We start from the raw sequence: 17,287 nt of genomic DNA, 5'->3' as shown, positions 1-17,287 counted from the left end.
TGCTTTTAAAGACACAACCTCTATATAAAGATGTGTTTGTATCTTATATGTGACGTGCCTGTGATAATATTAAAGTGAGATTAAGAGGGGAGTACATTTTCAACGGGTATATTGGTTATTGCTGTGGAAATTATACCCCCTATAATAAACCCACTGTATTGAAGCTACAGTCAAATGCTTTTAAAGACTCAACCTCTATATAAAGATGTGTCAGTATCTTATATGTGACGTGCCTGTGATAATATTAAAGTGAGATTAAGAGGGGAGTACATTTTTGGCAGGTGTAAGTTTAAAATTGTTGAAATTTTTCTCCCCCATTAAACTCGTTCTAGTAAAACTAAAGCTTAATGGTCACGAGGCCACCAACCAAAGATGTATTAAAGAAATGAAGTGCTTCTTGTTCCAGCTTTTTAACAATACACAAAGGTTAGAAAAACATACATTGAATAGAATATTTAGACCTGAAAAGAAATAGAGGAATCTAGAATGGTCTGTTAAAAAGCCTGATACAAAATAACTCATATTTTGTATTTTCATAACTCATAACGCATTTTCAATGTTATCAAAATGGAAGACAATTGAAAACTGTTTGTTTTGTCTTTTAATCGTGATTTCATTGGTCATACAAAATGTAACAGAAGGGAAAAATCCTTAAAAAAAGAGATACATTTATTTCTCTATACTTCAATGACTGAATATTTGTATTTTTAAATGACATTCATATGCAAGTATCAAAGGAAATGTAAAGGATCAGCCTACAAGTTATTTGAAAGACGGTGTGAACTAGTAACATTACAACAGCAAAACGTCATCCACGAATCCAAAGATATCGTGACATTACTTTTTGGAACAAAGTTGTGCACAAATAAATGACATCGGGCATCCAAATTAGTCTGCATAAAAAACATTACTATCCCTTTACTGTGATAATCCATGTAAAATTTTCCGGTTGGTCTTGAAGATATTGTTTCCACAAGCGAGCTAAATCGATCTATGCTGTTGTGTGTTTATTTACTTGACCCATCTTTAATCCTTAGTATTGCTTAACATCTCTTGGTGATCGTAGATTTTAGGACTTTGACAACGACTAATTTACACATTCATTCCTGGGGTAGAAGAGCGAAATAGAATCGCAGCAAACAGAACTCTTAACTCCGCCTATCAAATGTGAATAATGCGCGTGCACGCGAGGGGAGTATGATTTGTCCGGGGAGTCGGATTTCGGTACAACACCGGCCCTGCGCGTACCAATACTGTTTAAGAAGTAAAGGAACTGCTCAGAGAACGGAATCTTTGTCGTGGCTCGTTACTTCCACGCACCCACACAGGCCAACGCTTGACGAGGATAATTAATAACGAACGCGAAACACGACAGTATTATTCCCTATAACAAAGGCGTGTTGTTTAATGGATTTATATAATTATATACATTAAAAGGTGTAAAATTATATATTTATATATATAGACAGTAGAATATATATATTGAGATTGATGGAACCGTATATCGAATGAATGTCAAACGTCAAATGACATACGCTTACGTTGCCTAGTTGCAACTAGTGTAGGCTATGCCCAACAATATATAGTTGGTATTTGTATTAATAGTTGGTATTAACGCAATACATGCAACGTTTTGTTGTTCGGTTTAACTAAACACGTAATAATAATTTTAATAAAAAGTAAAATGATAAGAACCAACCATGACAACGGTGATCAAATGGATCATAACCAAATTGCCGTAGACTTCTTTATGTGGAAAGCTTAGAAACGTTCAATAGGGCTAATCTCCACGGTTAGCCGTTCAATTGTGTCACAATATTGTCGTGTACAGAAGATGACAGTGGGAAGGCTGTGGGCGGGACATCTGAGGCAAGCAAATAAACAGATCACGCTTAAACTGATCTGGGGAAAAAACACCAGCCAAAAATGAACGCGTACAACAAACGCGAATGTTCAAAACCAACCTAGTTTACAATGTCAGAAGACATAAAGAAGTTCAGTCCATTTGACAAAGGCATCAAATTGGTGTCAAAACCAAGCGATCTCGGTAAGTTTAATAGGCTAATTCCGTTATGATAATCATACTGACGATTGTTATTTCTATTTAATAGAGTTTATCATAGTATACAATATTGTTACGTAGGCGGGAAAATGCAGCCAATTTTCTTTCTTTCACTTGGTGATGTTTTATACTTGTTAAATGAAAGTGAAAGTGGAATGTACAACTGAAAAATAACAACATGTTTGTTCATACATACTACTCTGTTGGATATTGCATAATTTAGTAAGATTAAGATTTTAGTGGAAAAATGGTCCAACAAAGCATTGTTAACCTTTTTAGATGAATTTGATGATGACCCCAGTGTTTTAAGAGCTCAGCTGTCCTGTGGTCATGTCATTGATCCAGAGACACTGACCGATTGTTGTAGAGCTCAACTGGAAGATGTGAGTATGCGTGTGGGCATGTATAATAATTCTACTACTTATACTAATTTTAATAGGCTACCTCAGAATATATTTTTTTAATTAATAATGTATTGATGCCAGAATATAGCTATGAAGATTAACCAGCAGCTCGTGTATGTAATTTCAGGGACAGACTGAATTCAGATGTCCCCTGTGTATGAAAGAATGGCCATATAATGAAGTGCGCAAATTGGCAAAACTTACAATTGATGAGCAGTCTAGTTTTGAGGAGAGGCTGGGGACAAACACTGTTAAGAAGTTATTAGATTTAAGGGATGTAAGTACATTTCTATATTTTTATTAAATCTTGTGATAAACATACTGATATAAAGAAGGGTTTCTATGATATTTAAGGACAGACATGTTGGAGATGCTGCAGAGATTTAACCAGAAAGAGATAAAAAATCAGAGAAAAGTCACAATTTAGAGACAGAAAGAAGCTTAATGTTTAAGGATCTGTGATGTGCTGGAATATCAGGAGATATGTTAATTTAAGTGAAAAGGCATTTTATTATAAAAGTTATTATAAAGTTATATTATTGAGGTCGGTATTTAATGGAAATATAAAAAAAAATCTGAATGTAATAATACAATTAATAATTTACGGAAAATTATTTTGTCAGACTGATCATTTTGATGTGGGTAAATACAGTATGTTGTTGTGGAACACACTGGTCTACAGAGTGAATGTAATAGATGGACCATGTGTCATATTGAAACGTAACACTGTATATTTCTTTATTATCTCTTCTCATTTCAGTGTCCTGGTTGCGGCACTTTAATAGAAAGATCGGATGTTTCCAATCTCTGCGTGGAGTGCTCAGTTTGCACGATGAAAACTGGACAAATCTTTGAATTCTGCTGGCAGTGTGAGAGAGAGTGGAAGGGGCCTAGACCTCGTCTTGATCATTGCAGTAATGTGGGATGTAGACGCGCTGACCAGGAGCTGCTGAGGGGTTGTGATATGATCACTTTCACATCAGTTGTGTATAAGGGGTCAAGTGTTCATGTCCAGTGTCCAGCAATCCGTGCCTGTCCATTTTGTGGCGTGTTGATAGAACACAATAAGGGATGTAAAATAATGACATGTCTTAATTGTAAGAAGCCGTTTTGCTTTGCTTGTTTAAAATCCGCCCACGACTGCTTAAAAACTTCTACTCATTTCATTTCATGCTCAGCTAGTGTCGCACCTAGACAAACTGATTAAGCAGATGATAAAGCAGAAGCGGCTTTAAAGGGTGAGGAGTTAAGAAGAGGAAGAGTTTATAAAGCTTATTGATTATATTTCCTTTTCTGTGTATTCAAGATTTTAAAGTGTAGGTACACAGCATTGTTATTGCTGGTCTGTCTAATTTCTAGTGATTCCTTCACGATTATGTCCATTATCATTAATTTTGTAAGATCCTCATAAAGATACTCATTATGTCATTTTTGGACCACCACCACATTACACCTGAACTTTATCTAAGTATTACCATGTTTTCAATCTGATTTTAATATTATCCAGTAATTAATGTCCATGCATGCATACTTTATAATTATTTTAAATAAAATGCATTTACTTTAATCCTTTGGTATATATAAAAAAAAAAATATATATACTATATATATATGTAGTCCACACAGATGGTACAGGTAAAAGTGTGACTTTTGCAGATAATGGTAAAACGTTGAAATTCTTCATTAAGGATAGATGTTCTCAAATATGAATAAAGATTCAAGAAACACAAACATTTGGGTGACGTCATCCACGATGAGAGCTGTCATATGTTGACATGGAAAAATTCGTTTTAAAAGGTGTGTATTCGCTTAAGTGTGATGTCCGCGAGCGCTGCCATGCTGCTATTGTCCAATATTGTGTTTTCAGCGGGACCATGTATTTTTATCAGCATGGAAGTCTTTCTTTTAACGAAGAAAGTTGACGCCCTTGCATATTTGCAAAGTGAAAGAGAAAGAAACGTATAGGCTATGATATATTTCCTTGTTATAGCTTTGCAGTCAGACAATACTTGACCAGAGCCAGAATGGCGTTTCAGGTCCGCATTAGGACTAATAAAAATGCGATTAAAATATTGTCCGTGGCAACATCAAGTGACGAATTTGAGAAGTTCACTGTTGGAATGCTAAAGGAAAAAGCTTTAAGTTTGTTTCCTGGAGTAGACGGTAAATCTATGTTTTTATTTGCGATCTTAAATTTCTTGACAAATATATTAAAGTCGCTTTGAATTTTCAGGCCCAGAAGCCCTAAGGGTGATTTTTGGTCAAAATGAGCCTGAAGATGATGAAACATTTGAGTCTTGCAACATTGAACATCTGTCTCTTCTTGTCGTCGTGCTCATAATGCCTGGTGGAGTAGGTATGATACTTTGATTACATCACACCTTGACGTTTTATAAGTAATATAGAACATCATATTTTCCTATTAACTCTCAATATATTCAATAATCTAATACACATACAATAAATTGAGGTAAAGTTTTGTAGCCTATTGAATATTTTATAAATAGAACAACCAGAATCTAGCTGTTATTTCATTTCAAAATTATTCCTTCTACAGTTTTCCCTTTATCTGTCTCTCTACATTCTCAGCATCAAATTGTAATATTCTGTTAAAAAAGTAAATTTAGATGAACCATAGTCAAAAAATATTATGGAGAGCACAATAAAAAACATTCTAATTTTTGCTGTTGTTTTGTTGTTGCTCTTTTTCTAGTTCTTCCTCTTCATGCAGAGTCATGCAGCAACACTTTTGACACTACAAATAGTGTCAGATTGATGTCTGGTCTCTCTCATTGAATTGTCCATTCAAACATCAAAAATCTGTCCCAAATCATGTCACAAATATAATTTGTTTGATTATAGTGTGCATTTAGAATTTTTTAAAAACAGAAACTTGGATGTATTAGACTTATATATTTCTGTTATGTAAATGCATAATATGTTAAAATTCAACTCTCTCTGTATAATACTGTGTATTCAATATGTGTATAAAACCTGTGACTAACTTTCATCATGATCCCTTTTTATTGCCTTTTTGAGGTATTGTTGAACCATCACTTCACCACTTCATTTCAGTTCAGATGATATTTTTAGGCTTAACTCAAAAGGTCCATTCTAAAGACCAAAAAAAGGTATAATACTTGTTTTATTGAGAAGAGAGTTTAAAATGTATCGAACAACTCTAATAGGCTACTACGCATTCATTCAGATGTCATAATGTATAAAGTATTATATGGCAGATCCGTGTAGTCAAGTGAACTCATTTATTGATTGTTGAGGAAAAATATTTTTCGTCAATTGTAAAGCCAGGCTAATATTCATAATTTCTCGTCATTCAGTCGAGCTCGACTTTCGGTCATTTTATGGATCATTTATACTCTCTGACTGCTTCTTTAAGTTTTCTCATAGTCATACATGTAGCCCATCGGCCTTTACTATATCCAGCCAAGTTTTTTTAGTGGAATATACCTTAATGTCATGAAACTCGAGGTGGTGGAACCCAATTGCAAGGCAGAGTGATAGGCAGGACGAGACAAGATGGTACGGGGTTAAACAGATTTAATAAACAATGACAAGACTATAAAACACAAAACAAAACCCACGCGGGGGAAAACAGGAGCAGGAATATATATTACAAAACAAACAAGGACACGGACTAACTAAACTATAAAACCAAAACACTTGAACAACAATGACTAAACTCACTCAGACTGGGGAACACGAAACAGGAACAAGGAACATCCAAATAGGCAACAAGGTAAGGTATAAACAGCTACAGCAAGGGTAAGACATACAACAACGTCAAACCTCAAACAATGAACGCGCACAGGACAATGAAACATGAGGATTCTTATAGGGAAGATAACAAGAGGGAACAGGTGCAAGGGATTACAATCAAGGAAGGCTAATCAACACAAACTAGGGAACAGGAGGGTAGGAACGATGACGAGACAAGAGAGAGATGAAATCGTCTCTCTCCCACATGAAACAGAGGATTCTGTATGATTCCACCTCTAAACCAAGAAATACCTGACAAGGAGAGGTGGAACCATGACACCTTAATACATTTAAATCAACTGCATATGATGATTTTGTATCATTTAAGCAATGTACTTTTTTATTTAAGTTGTCTCATGAATAAATTAAGTAAAAGTCCCTTAACTATTCAATCAACGGCACATGATGACTTATCATTTAAGCAATGTGCCTTCTTATTTAGGTTGCCTCACAATAAATTAAATGAAATTTCCTTAACTATTCAATCAGCCTCCCCGGGGAAGTCTATGCCAGGGTACTGGAGAGGAGAATCCGGCCGATGGTAGAATCTCGGATTCAGGAGGAACAGTGCTGTTTTCGTCCCGGTCGTGGAACACTGGACCAGCTCTATACCCTCTCCAGGGTGCTGGAGGGTTCATGGGAGTTTGCCCAACCAATCCACATGTGTTTTGTGGATTTGGAGAAGGCATTCGACTGTGTCCCTCGCAGCATCTCGTGGAGGGTGCTCTGGGAGTATGGGATTCAGGACCCTTTGCTAAAGGCTATCCGGTCCCTGTACGACCGGAGCAGGAGCTTGGTTCGCATTGCCGGCAGTAAGTCAGACTTCTTCCCGGTGCATGTTGGACTTCGGCAGGGCTGCCCTTTGTCGCCGGTTCTGTTCATAATTTTTATGGACAGAATTTCTAGGCGCAGCCAGGGGCCGGAGGGCGTCGGGTTTGGGGACCACACGATTTCATCTCTGCTCTTTGCGGATGATGTCGTCATGCTGGCCCCATCAGACCAGGACCTTCAGCATGCACTGGGATGGTTTGCAGCCGAGTGTGAAGCGGCTGGGATGAGAATCAGCACCTCTAAATCTGAGACCACGGTTCTCAGTCGGAAAAGGGTGGCTTGCCCACTTCAGGTGGGTGGAGAGTCCCGGCCTCAAGTGGAGAAGTTCAAGTATCTGGGGTCTTGTTCACGAGTGAGGGAAGGATGGAACGGGAGATTGACAGACGGATCGGTGCAGCTTCTGCAGTAATGCGGTCGCTGTACCGGTCTGTTGTGGTGAAGAAGGAGCTGAGCCGCAAGGCAAAGCTCTCGATTTACCGGTCAATCTACGTTCCTACTGTCACCTATGGTCATGAGCTGTGGGTCATGACCGAAAGGACAAGATCCCGGATACAAGTGGCCGAAATGAGCTTTCTCCGCAGGGTGGCTGGGCGATCCCTTAGAGATAGGGTGAGAAGCTCGGTCACTCGGAAGGAGCTCAAAGTAGAGCTGCTGCTCCTCCACATCGAGAGGGGACAGCTGAGGTGGCTCGGGCATCTTTTCCGGATGCCCCCTGGACGTCTTCCCGGGAAGGTGTTCCGGGCATCTCCCACCGGGCAGAGACCCCGGGGAAGACCTAGGACACGCTGGAGGGACTATGTCTCCCGGCTGGCCTGGGAACGCCTCGGTTTCCCCCCGAAGAGCTGGAGGAACTGGGAGAGGGAAGTCTGGGCATCCATGCTAAGACTGCTGCCCCTGCGACCCGGATTCAATCAGGGCACATGATGACTATGTATCACTTAAGCAATGAGCTTTTTTGTTTGAGTTCTCACAAATTAAGTTAGTAAAATTTCCTCATTTGTATTGATGACATTTACATTTAGTCATTTAGTAAATGCTTTTATCTAAAACGACTTATAAAGAGTTCAGGGAGCAATAAGCGATATGTAATATACGAGCAATAATACAATAGGTGCTAATACAAAGTTACTAGTTTCAACAAAAGCTACCTGTTGACAGATAGAAAAAGTTTTTTTTTCTTTCTGTCAAGTATTCACAGAAGAGATGGGTTGACGACGTGAAACTTTTTGACCTTAAATTAATGTCTCTAAAATTATTTCAGTGGTAGGATAACCTTAAACTGGAAGAATTTTACTGCCGTTGCTACCTAAGCAACCTCCCATCGCTTAAATTGCACTTGTATCTTTGGTGTTGGGGTTGGTACAAGCCCTGCCTATCCCCTGTTTTACAGAATACGTCACGTTTTACTCGTAGCCTGAATGACGAATAAGACGAAACAATCTAGTTCAACGCAAGTCTCCAAACCCTGACCATGGCAGAGCCAGCCAATAAAACAAAATGGGATAAGAGAGAGAGTGTTCGGACATGAATCAATGTCTGACTGAATTACACTCGGCGATGTGAGCTGCAAGAGGCAGCGGTAGGGGGTAACAAAAAGACTTTAATAAAACACAAAACAAAGACCCACGAGGGGGTAAAACAAGACACGATAACAATGACAATAACAAGTACACAGGAACGAGACTAACTACACTTAAACTAACAAAGACTTAATACAATACTAGACAAGACTACAATGGACTAACACTCAACTACACTTACATGAATATGGGGAGAGACACCGATACAGGACATGGAATAAACACACACAAATGTAAGTGCTGAAGCAATGACCGACACAAGACAATGACACAAGAGGACTATTTAAAGGGGAGCAAATCAACAGGGAACAGGTGTGAGGCATGAACTGATTAACAAGCAATAATGAGACGAAAGGGCGGGAATAACCGACGAGACACGAGAAAGAACATGGCAAGTCAATATATAAACAAAGCCATGTCTTTCTCACACAAAACCCAAGGCAATGCCATGACTTCACCGCAAGACCAAGAATAAACATGACATGATGGTGGAATCATGACAGAGACCTAACGTTTGCCTTCCTTCTACTGGATTTGAAAGCCTTATATGTAATTTTTTTCTTACAGTCCTGTACTTTTGAGAACTTTCTTAGTAATTTGGCTGTGCTCAGGTTGTTTATTGGCGCACTAACATTACTGGTTCACAATTTATAACCGTAAGGTAGACTAGAGATAATGTAATGTTGCCAGGTGTCAATAACTTACGTAGCATGATCGTGCCTCAACACAAATTTAGTGTTATGCTTGTAAATGACGACTACCAAAATGCAATAATTGTTTTTAGGTCAAAAGTTGCTGATTCCTTAGTTCATGCACGTAGACTAATGTTACTATGCCAGCCACTATTCCCATAGCGAGTTGAGCGTAAGTTATTGATTGCACCCATTACACAAAGCACAACGCCTGGTCGCGAGTGTGTTTCCGAAAATATAACAAAGAAATTGATTTAGATTGGTTACTTAACACATTCACATCCATGTGTTGTGTTTTGGGTGACTGAAAAAGTGATATGTAGCTACAATAGCAATTTAACTGCTATTTAGCTAGCAAGCTATGCGTTAATGGCTAACAACCAAATGCTATCTCAGAATCTAGTTTGAACTATTAGTACAGCCCAGTAGTATAACCCGTGGGAGCCAAAAGAGGGGTTTAGTACATGTACATTTTATGAAGTGACACGATATAACAGCGGTTTCTGCCTTGTCAACAACATCACGTGTATTGCGCTGCCTGCGTGGAATCTTTATACAGTGGCAATATTTACAACATTTATAATACAAAACTACTTCTGGTTTTTATAACAATTAATATGCAGTGTTTTTTATTGCTGTCAAACATTATTTAATTGTGTACTATAATCATAAATAATACATAAAACAAATCTATATAAAATCAAAGAAAGCAGTTTTATGACTTGCACACCCTCCAAAACGATGCTGATGTCCTCCTGATGATCTCTCTTGCAGATTATTTATTGTAGGTAATTTATTATTTGCTGATATACATCTTGATGCACATCTCCGGTGTCACACTGTAAAACAAACATCTAAGTCATTTTATGCTGTCAATCTCTAAAAATGTAGACATCAAACGTAGTATAAAGTTGATTTGTGTATTGTTGTAAAATATATGACGCCTTTGGATGTGGGTGCACTAACAAGGGTGCTAAAGACCATGGCCTTAAACATCACTCGTTGTTGCATCTCTTGAGGCCAGGTGGAGTGAGGCTTACATACACAGTTCTTACTAGCTGGTCCATGTATGAAATTACATAACATTATTATTTATATTAATCAAGTTAAAGGGATGATATAACAAGGCTAAAACAAATATTATTATATGTTTTAGATGTAATGTAATTTGTTTACACTATTTAAATAAAAAAAAACGCTGTATTTTCCACATACCGTGCATGTTTGTATCTCGTCTATGCCCCGCCTCTCTGAAACGCACAGATATTTTACAAAGGTGTGGCCAGTTAACCAGTGCATAGTTATTAGTCTAAAACTGCAAGTGTAAATGTCTGAAAATAGACTGCAATCTTTTTTTGTTATTTAAAGAAAATTCGCCTCTGGACTGGTCCACAACGCGCTTTACTTTTATTGAGAGAAGCGCAGCAGCACACAAACATGCCTTATAAAAAAGTAAATGGAGTACAATGTAAATATGATTATTGTGGAAATGAAGTAAAAAATCCGGCTTCTCCTGTAGATTCCTTTCCTCTCTGGCGAAGCATCCAGTCTTTGCTCTTTCAAAGACTGCCGTGTAAATAGCGAATCCATCCTGCCACGAGCACAACTGGCTCTTAAGAGGAATGATTGATTTACTGCCTGTTACATCCCCCAAAAAACATTACTAATTATGAGAATTGCATCAACCAGTTTAGACCATGCGCCAGGGCACACCGACAATTTTTTACCGTCGTTAAACTAGCAAGAAGTGGATTCGGATACGCCCTGAGTGCACCTGCGCCTTGTACTTTAGACCATGCGCTTTGATCGTTTATATAGGGCCCAAAGCCATTCACTCAAACTATGAGGAAAACATGAATAATGAAACCCGTTAGCTCGTGCTAAATTAAAAAAGGAAAGCGACTGGGTGTGGCCGTGGGACGGGTGATGGATGGTAGGGATGCAGCAGAAGGAGATGGAGTGAGGAGTGAAACCAATCTTAAGATAGAATCAGGGGTGTTTGGGTGGAGGTATATGGAGTGCGCATGGGTGTGGTCAAGCGTTTAGGTCTGATCTCCTGTAACAAATTGCAGATGATGAAACGGTGCCACACTTAATCAGAGGTAAGGTGCAAAGATTTTAGAGGGGTCATATGGAGCGTTTGGGAGCTGGTTTTGACGGCTGACCACATTAAGATGTATTGTGAAGTATGGCATTAGGGACCCGTCCCACATAACCAGTAGCTACATGTCACTTTTCTGTCAAATTAATTCGTAAGGTCTTTATCACATATGTGTCTTAACATAACTAGCTTAAATTATACTGGAAATGTTTTCTCTTATAATTATTTATTGATAGAAACACATCATTGAATATCGTACAATTCTTTTAAAGGGGTCATGTGGCGTGGTTTTCTGTGTCTTTGGTGTGTTATTAGTTGCCCATGCATACATGAGACACGTAGAAGTGCTCAAATTGTGTCGGGAAAAAAAAATCATTCTATCTGGAAGCGAATGCGAACCCAGACCTGCCCGAAAGGCATAGTGCACGCACACCCCTGCGAATGTATGTCACATATAAAAGCAAGTGAGCTGGGCGTACTCGTAAATCTCATTGTATCGTCACAGCCGCAGCCATGTCGCGGAGACACTGTGTGTTGTGAACAGTGTTGGGTAAGTTACTCTGAAAAAGTAATTAATTACTAGTTACTCAGTACATATTCAATAGTGTAATTAGATTACTGTCCAAATTACTCTGTCCAAAAAGTATTTAGTTACTCATTACTAATTACTTTCTATATCCTACATCATCCTTGATTAGTGAAGTGATTCAAGAATATACATGAAACGGCTTATTGAATTCATTCAAATAATATTATTAACTGACCAAAGTATTACAAATGTGAGAATTATACATTAAAGCACAGATTTTAAAGTAAGACTTTGAATTTTGAAGTAAATTACGCTATTGCACACGCATATATTTAACAAAGTATTTAGTTTAATTACATCAAATGTAACTGTATTTAAATTACAGAAAACATATGAGTAATCCCTTACTTTACTTTTTCAAGGGAAAAGTAATTAAATTACAGTAACTAATTACTTAGTAACTAGTTACACCCAACACTGGTTGTGAAAGACTCAAAAAGATTGGTTATATTTCATGAACAACATAGTTCCAAAAAAAGTAAAATAAGGATGTTCAAGTTTGTGCAGCGTGAAAAACAGTCAACATAAGTGCTAATAATCAGTAATAATGTTCCAAATAGAGGCAACAAATGTCATGTTTATAATGGGGTTTATTGTCTTTGCTGAGTCGCGACGAGACATGGTTTAGCACTGGTTGATCAAGAAGGGGCAAGGCACTTGCGTTATTTATTATGTTACCATTCCCTTCTGTAATGTGAGCTTGTTTCTATCTCACACAAACTCTGTATGATGTATATGGTTGTTTGTTTATAGTCTTTATGACGTCCTATATAGAACGTAAAACAGTTAGCTATAGTTTTTTTACTATTTAACATCACCATGGATCACCAATCCTTTACATCTTGCTCAATTCATGCTGGGAAAGTTGATGTATTGCATTGATCATCTTCATTTTCCGTATCAAATTCGGGTCGAATTGAGGAAGTCATCGGAAGTACGATGACATTCTATAACCTGTCAGCACAATTGCATTCGAACCTGATGTTCCGAATATGGTAAGATGCATTAAATTTCCCTCACACACTTGCAGTATTTGACCAATCACTTCACATTGGTTAACTGGCCAATCATAGCACAGCTCGCTTTTCAGAGCGATCAGAGCCATTGGGAAATAGAGTTCTGCCAATGGAAATCCAAAACGCTATTCATGGATGTATGTTTAGTCGCAGCTCCATGTGTGACTAGTAACTTCCGGGAACTATTGAGAGCCTCCATGAAATGTTCCATTGGTGTCAATGAAGTTGACACAACTCTCTCCCAATGGCTCTGAGAGCGATGAGCTTTGTAAAAATCAGGGCGGGGCAAAGAGATAATACAAACATGCGTGGCATGTGGTAAATATAGCGTTTTTGAATCTTAAATCGAGTTAACACATTACACTACATCTAAAACAAACAAAAATATTCGTTTTAGCCATGTCATTTGACCCCTTTAATAACAAAAAACAAAGTCAGGAACAAAAAAAGGTACTCCAAACAGCAGGGGTGACAAACTAATACATCCACAGAACAAACAGGAAACTGCCAAAAACTTGATATTCCAACGAGTAAATAATATCCAAGGAAACATAGGTGTTTGGTAGTAGTAAACATGAATTTACAACTAGACCAGACAACATACCACAGGCGAGTGAAATACTTAATTCAATTCATTTATATAGCGCTTTTCAAAATGTGCATTGTTCCAAAGCAGCTTTACAGGAATAAATCAGAAAAACAGAAAAACACAGAAAGGTAATACACAGCACAGTGCATTGTGTTTATAGAACAACGAAGATCATTCTAATTAATAATATCTTATAAATAAATAGATGCTGTCTCCTGGTGAGCAAGCCAAAACTGCCTTGCTGTGGCGAGGAACCTAAACTCCATTGATGCTTTTCTGCGTGAGCAATATTTCTAAGGTGGAAGAAGGCTGTTTTGTGACATTTGAGATGTGATTTTTAAATGACAGGTTGCTGTCTCATATAACGCCTAGGTCTTTGACTGTCTTTAACTTGGCGCTCGTGCCATTTTAAATAGTCTGTAACTGTTAGATATAAAAGTTTTGATATAGGGTTCATTTGATGTATTCATACGCTGGGATGATTCACAGTTCAATGCCTTGCATGTTTCATAATTTACTACAACTCTTTGAATTCCCTGTATGATGAGCTTTGTTATAAAAACATAGCATGCATCATACTATGTCCATAACTAAGTTTAGGTATTAAATGCAAACTGACCATACTGTCAGAGCCATGCAAATGAGGCGACATGAGAAACAAAGGAACTTTCTCTGGCCCACTTCTCACTTTCATGGCATTGGCCCGCAGACCACCTGGGGACAGGGCAGGTATGCATTTAAAAACACCATCACCGATCTACTTCGAGAATTAGGAATTGGAAGGATAAAGATCGAGAACGCGGAGGACAATCCAAGGGAAACCCCGGCTTGGGGCTCCCCTCTGGGGAGTCCGATTAGGCCATGGAACTTCGGAGTCAGAACCTAAACTCAGCGTTTCAACAGGACTGCATTCTGAAACCATCAAAGATTTCCATCCACGCGCATACAGATATTGGTCCAACACCGAGAAAGCAAGTATCTGATTATATATTAGAATAGCTGCGTTAATAGCGCTCCTCTTTGTTAAAGATGATTTTATTGGTTTTCAAACATGTTTTACCTGCCTCGCGGCCATGCCCTCTCTCTCTCTCTCTCTCTCTCTCTCACTCTCACTCTCACTCTCACTCTCTGCGCATCCTAGCGTGTTTGTGTTTCATGTATTTGTTTGTGTCTATGCAATCGTCATTATGTTTACCATGTAGAGTAGAGTTTAATAAAAAAACATGAAGGCATTTGTGATGGGTTTTATGAGCTCACTCTCACAAATGGGTCACTTAAACTGTTTCGATCTATGCTACCTCTGTTCCTAATTCTCAATTCACCATAAGATTGTGCTTTGCAACAAAACTGTTACAAGTAAAGTTATTATTTAGTTCCATCATTTAGGTTATTGTTGAGCCCTGTAATTAGCCAACGGAATTAACATATGTGCAGGACGTTTCAAAGACGAACATTTCCTATAACTCTGTTGTGACAAAGCATATAATTTGAGGCAGAAACCAAGGAGCTAATTGTTCCTCCCTTAGATTAGATTATTATAGCGTCTAATGAGTCATGACAGACATTTGGCATGTAAGGGCATGTTTATTTAAATTTGCAATTCATAAGAGTTGTAGCCTACTGTCTTTTGATGTCAATTTCAATTGCAATTCAATTGCAATTTCAGGGGCACTTCTAAAGTAATTTGGAGAATCCTCTGCCACTGGTCAGCCATCAAAAACCATCAGCCTCCTTGAACTTATCACTTTTATGTATGATAAGGATCTATCGGAGATCTACTCCAATTTTTGGACTGTTCTCAGGATTGCACTTACTCTGCCAGTCACTGTGGCTCAAGCAGAGAGGAGCTTTTCAAAAGTTGATCAAGTCGTACCTGAGCTCAACCATGTCTCAGGAACGGCTCACTGGCCTTACTATCATCAGTATCAAACACTCAATAGGGGGCAGATTTCGTATGATGACATTATTGACGATTTTGCTTTAAGGAAGGCAAGAAATGTCAGGTTTTAGTTCGTGTTTTCTGTTAGTGCAATAGTGCAATAATTAGATTTGCTTTTGTGTGATGAAGGATTTGTGCTTTTAGAATATTTATTCTTTATTTATTTGTATATTATTCATAATATTTCATGTTATTGTTGTTCTCCGCTCATGTTACATCATGATTGTACATATTTTGCCACTTTGATGTACATAGAGTATATTTAAGTTCTGATAACTTATACTGTTTTGTGCAGACTTGTGTTTTTAAAATGTTCTGTTGAAGGATTTGTGCAATTGAGAAATATAAGGTTAATTTTACACTTATATAGTTATGGTAAAACATAGCTGTTTTTTTTTTCTCGGATGGGTGGGAGTAGGTGGGGGGGTGCCCAGAGGGGATCTGGCCCGGAGAGTGATTCAATGTAAAACCGCCACTGGCAGCACCAGCCTCACCCGCCACCTGAAAAGCCTTTCCCACCAGCGCAGATGTGACTCTGCAAAGCATGGTGTGAAGAGAAGGCTTTTTTAGGGATGACGATATCCCAGGTTTGAGATAGTTAGCCAGCATTTCTTCCACCCTGGGCATCGCCGTGTACCCTCGTGTCCTCGCGCCAACGATGGTCGAGTAAATCAATGTCGATGGCACGAAAACACGGAGGAGTGAGGTTTCTGCCACGAGCGAGATAGCTCGCCGTGGAGATCCTCGAAGAAAGGGAGAGCCCGATTTTGGGGCTCATCCCTCCGGCAACCTGACAGATACCTGTCAGATACCTATCGTCAAGCATTGAACCCTTGGTGGCTCTTGTTCCTGCGACCAGTCAAGTTGGAGCCTGTCGACTGCAGTGGTTACCGCCCCGAGTAAGTCCTCAATCGTTCTAATATCGCTAAAGGAACGCCCCGAGGCGGTGCTCTTTCACCACGCATGAACAGGGGACGCCTCTTCCTTTGCTAGCTCAGAAGAAGTGCAGGGGCACACTTCAGAAGCGGATGCGAGGATGTCACAATTCAGCGAATGCACGGAAGAAGCGGACGGATCTGTCTCCCCTGCCTCAGCAAGATCAAACCGCGAACCCCAGGATGAGGAAGAGGTGGCACGGTCTCGTTTAAAAAGAAAGAAATCACAGAGTTCAGACTCTCTCTCAAGTCCCCGGGCAGCATTGTGAGCCCCCAAGCATTCACATCAATTTTCATGTTTATCAAATTCCGAGAGGATCATCTTATAGGGAGGCACACATTTCCGATCCGAGTCAGCCATGGTAAGGTTATATACCTCCTTTAATTAAGCTTATTTTTACAATAGGCTTAGTAACTAAAAAATGCTTGGTCACTAGTTTAAGAATCCATTATTTTCTCGAAACAGACTTGAATCAAACAAAAAGGGAGACTTCTCCCTCACAACACACACGCACACAAAGCTATCCTAGAAGACAAAAGAACCCGATGACGCATTCGCATTCATGCATATTTATAACCTGCAGGTGCTGATGTAATTAGCCACGTCACCTGCCTAGGTTATTTAAAGCCAAAATAATTTTTGGCGTGTTTGACACACGTCCTTCACAACCGGTCGAACAAAGACTGTTCTCCCATAGCGTTTGAAACGCAGCATCAAGTGTAACTTTTGATAGGGAACCATGCGTTCTTGAACAGACAGTTTAGAGATCTT

The 17,287-nt window shown here is 38.8% G+C and overlaps 1 long non-coding RNA gene across 1 annotated transcript; it reads left to right on the top strand.

Annotated features, from left to right (window-relative positions):
• The first annotated feature begins 1,877 nt into the window (after nt 1–1,877).
• LOC130424769 (uncharacterized) lies at nt 1,878–5,476 on the top strand. The gene is made up of 6 exons (XR_008906973.1): nt 1,878–2,047; nt 2,342–2,445; nt 2,594–2,743; nt 3,227–4,629; nt 4,700–4,822; nt 5,180–5,476. It is a non-coding gene; the product is annotated as an uncharacterized LOC130424769 (long non-coding RNA).
• Nucleotides 5,477–17,287: the final 11,811 nt, after the last annotated feature.

The sequence above is a fragment of the Triplophysa dalaica genome, chromosome 6 (genome assembly GCF_015846415.1).
Source record: "Triplophysa dalaica isolate WHDGS20190420 chromosome 6, ASM1584641v1, whole genome shotgun sequence".
In the NCBI taxonomy this organism is placed as follows: Eukaryota; Metazoa; Chordata; class Actinopteri; order Cypriniformes; family Nemacheilidae; genus Triplophysa; species Triplophysa dalaica.
This window is presented reverse-complemented; position numbering and strand designations above follow the sequence as displayed.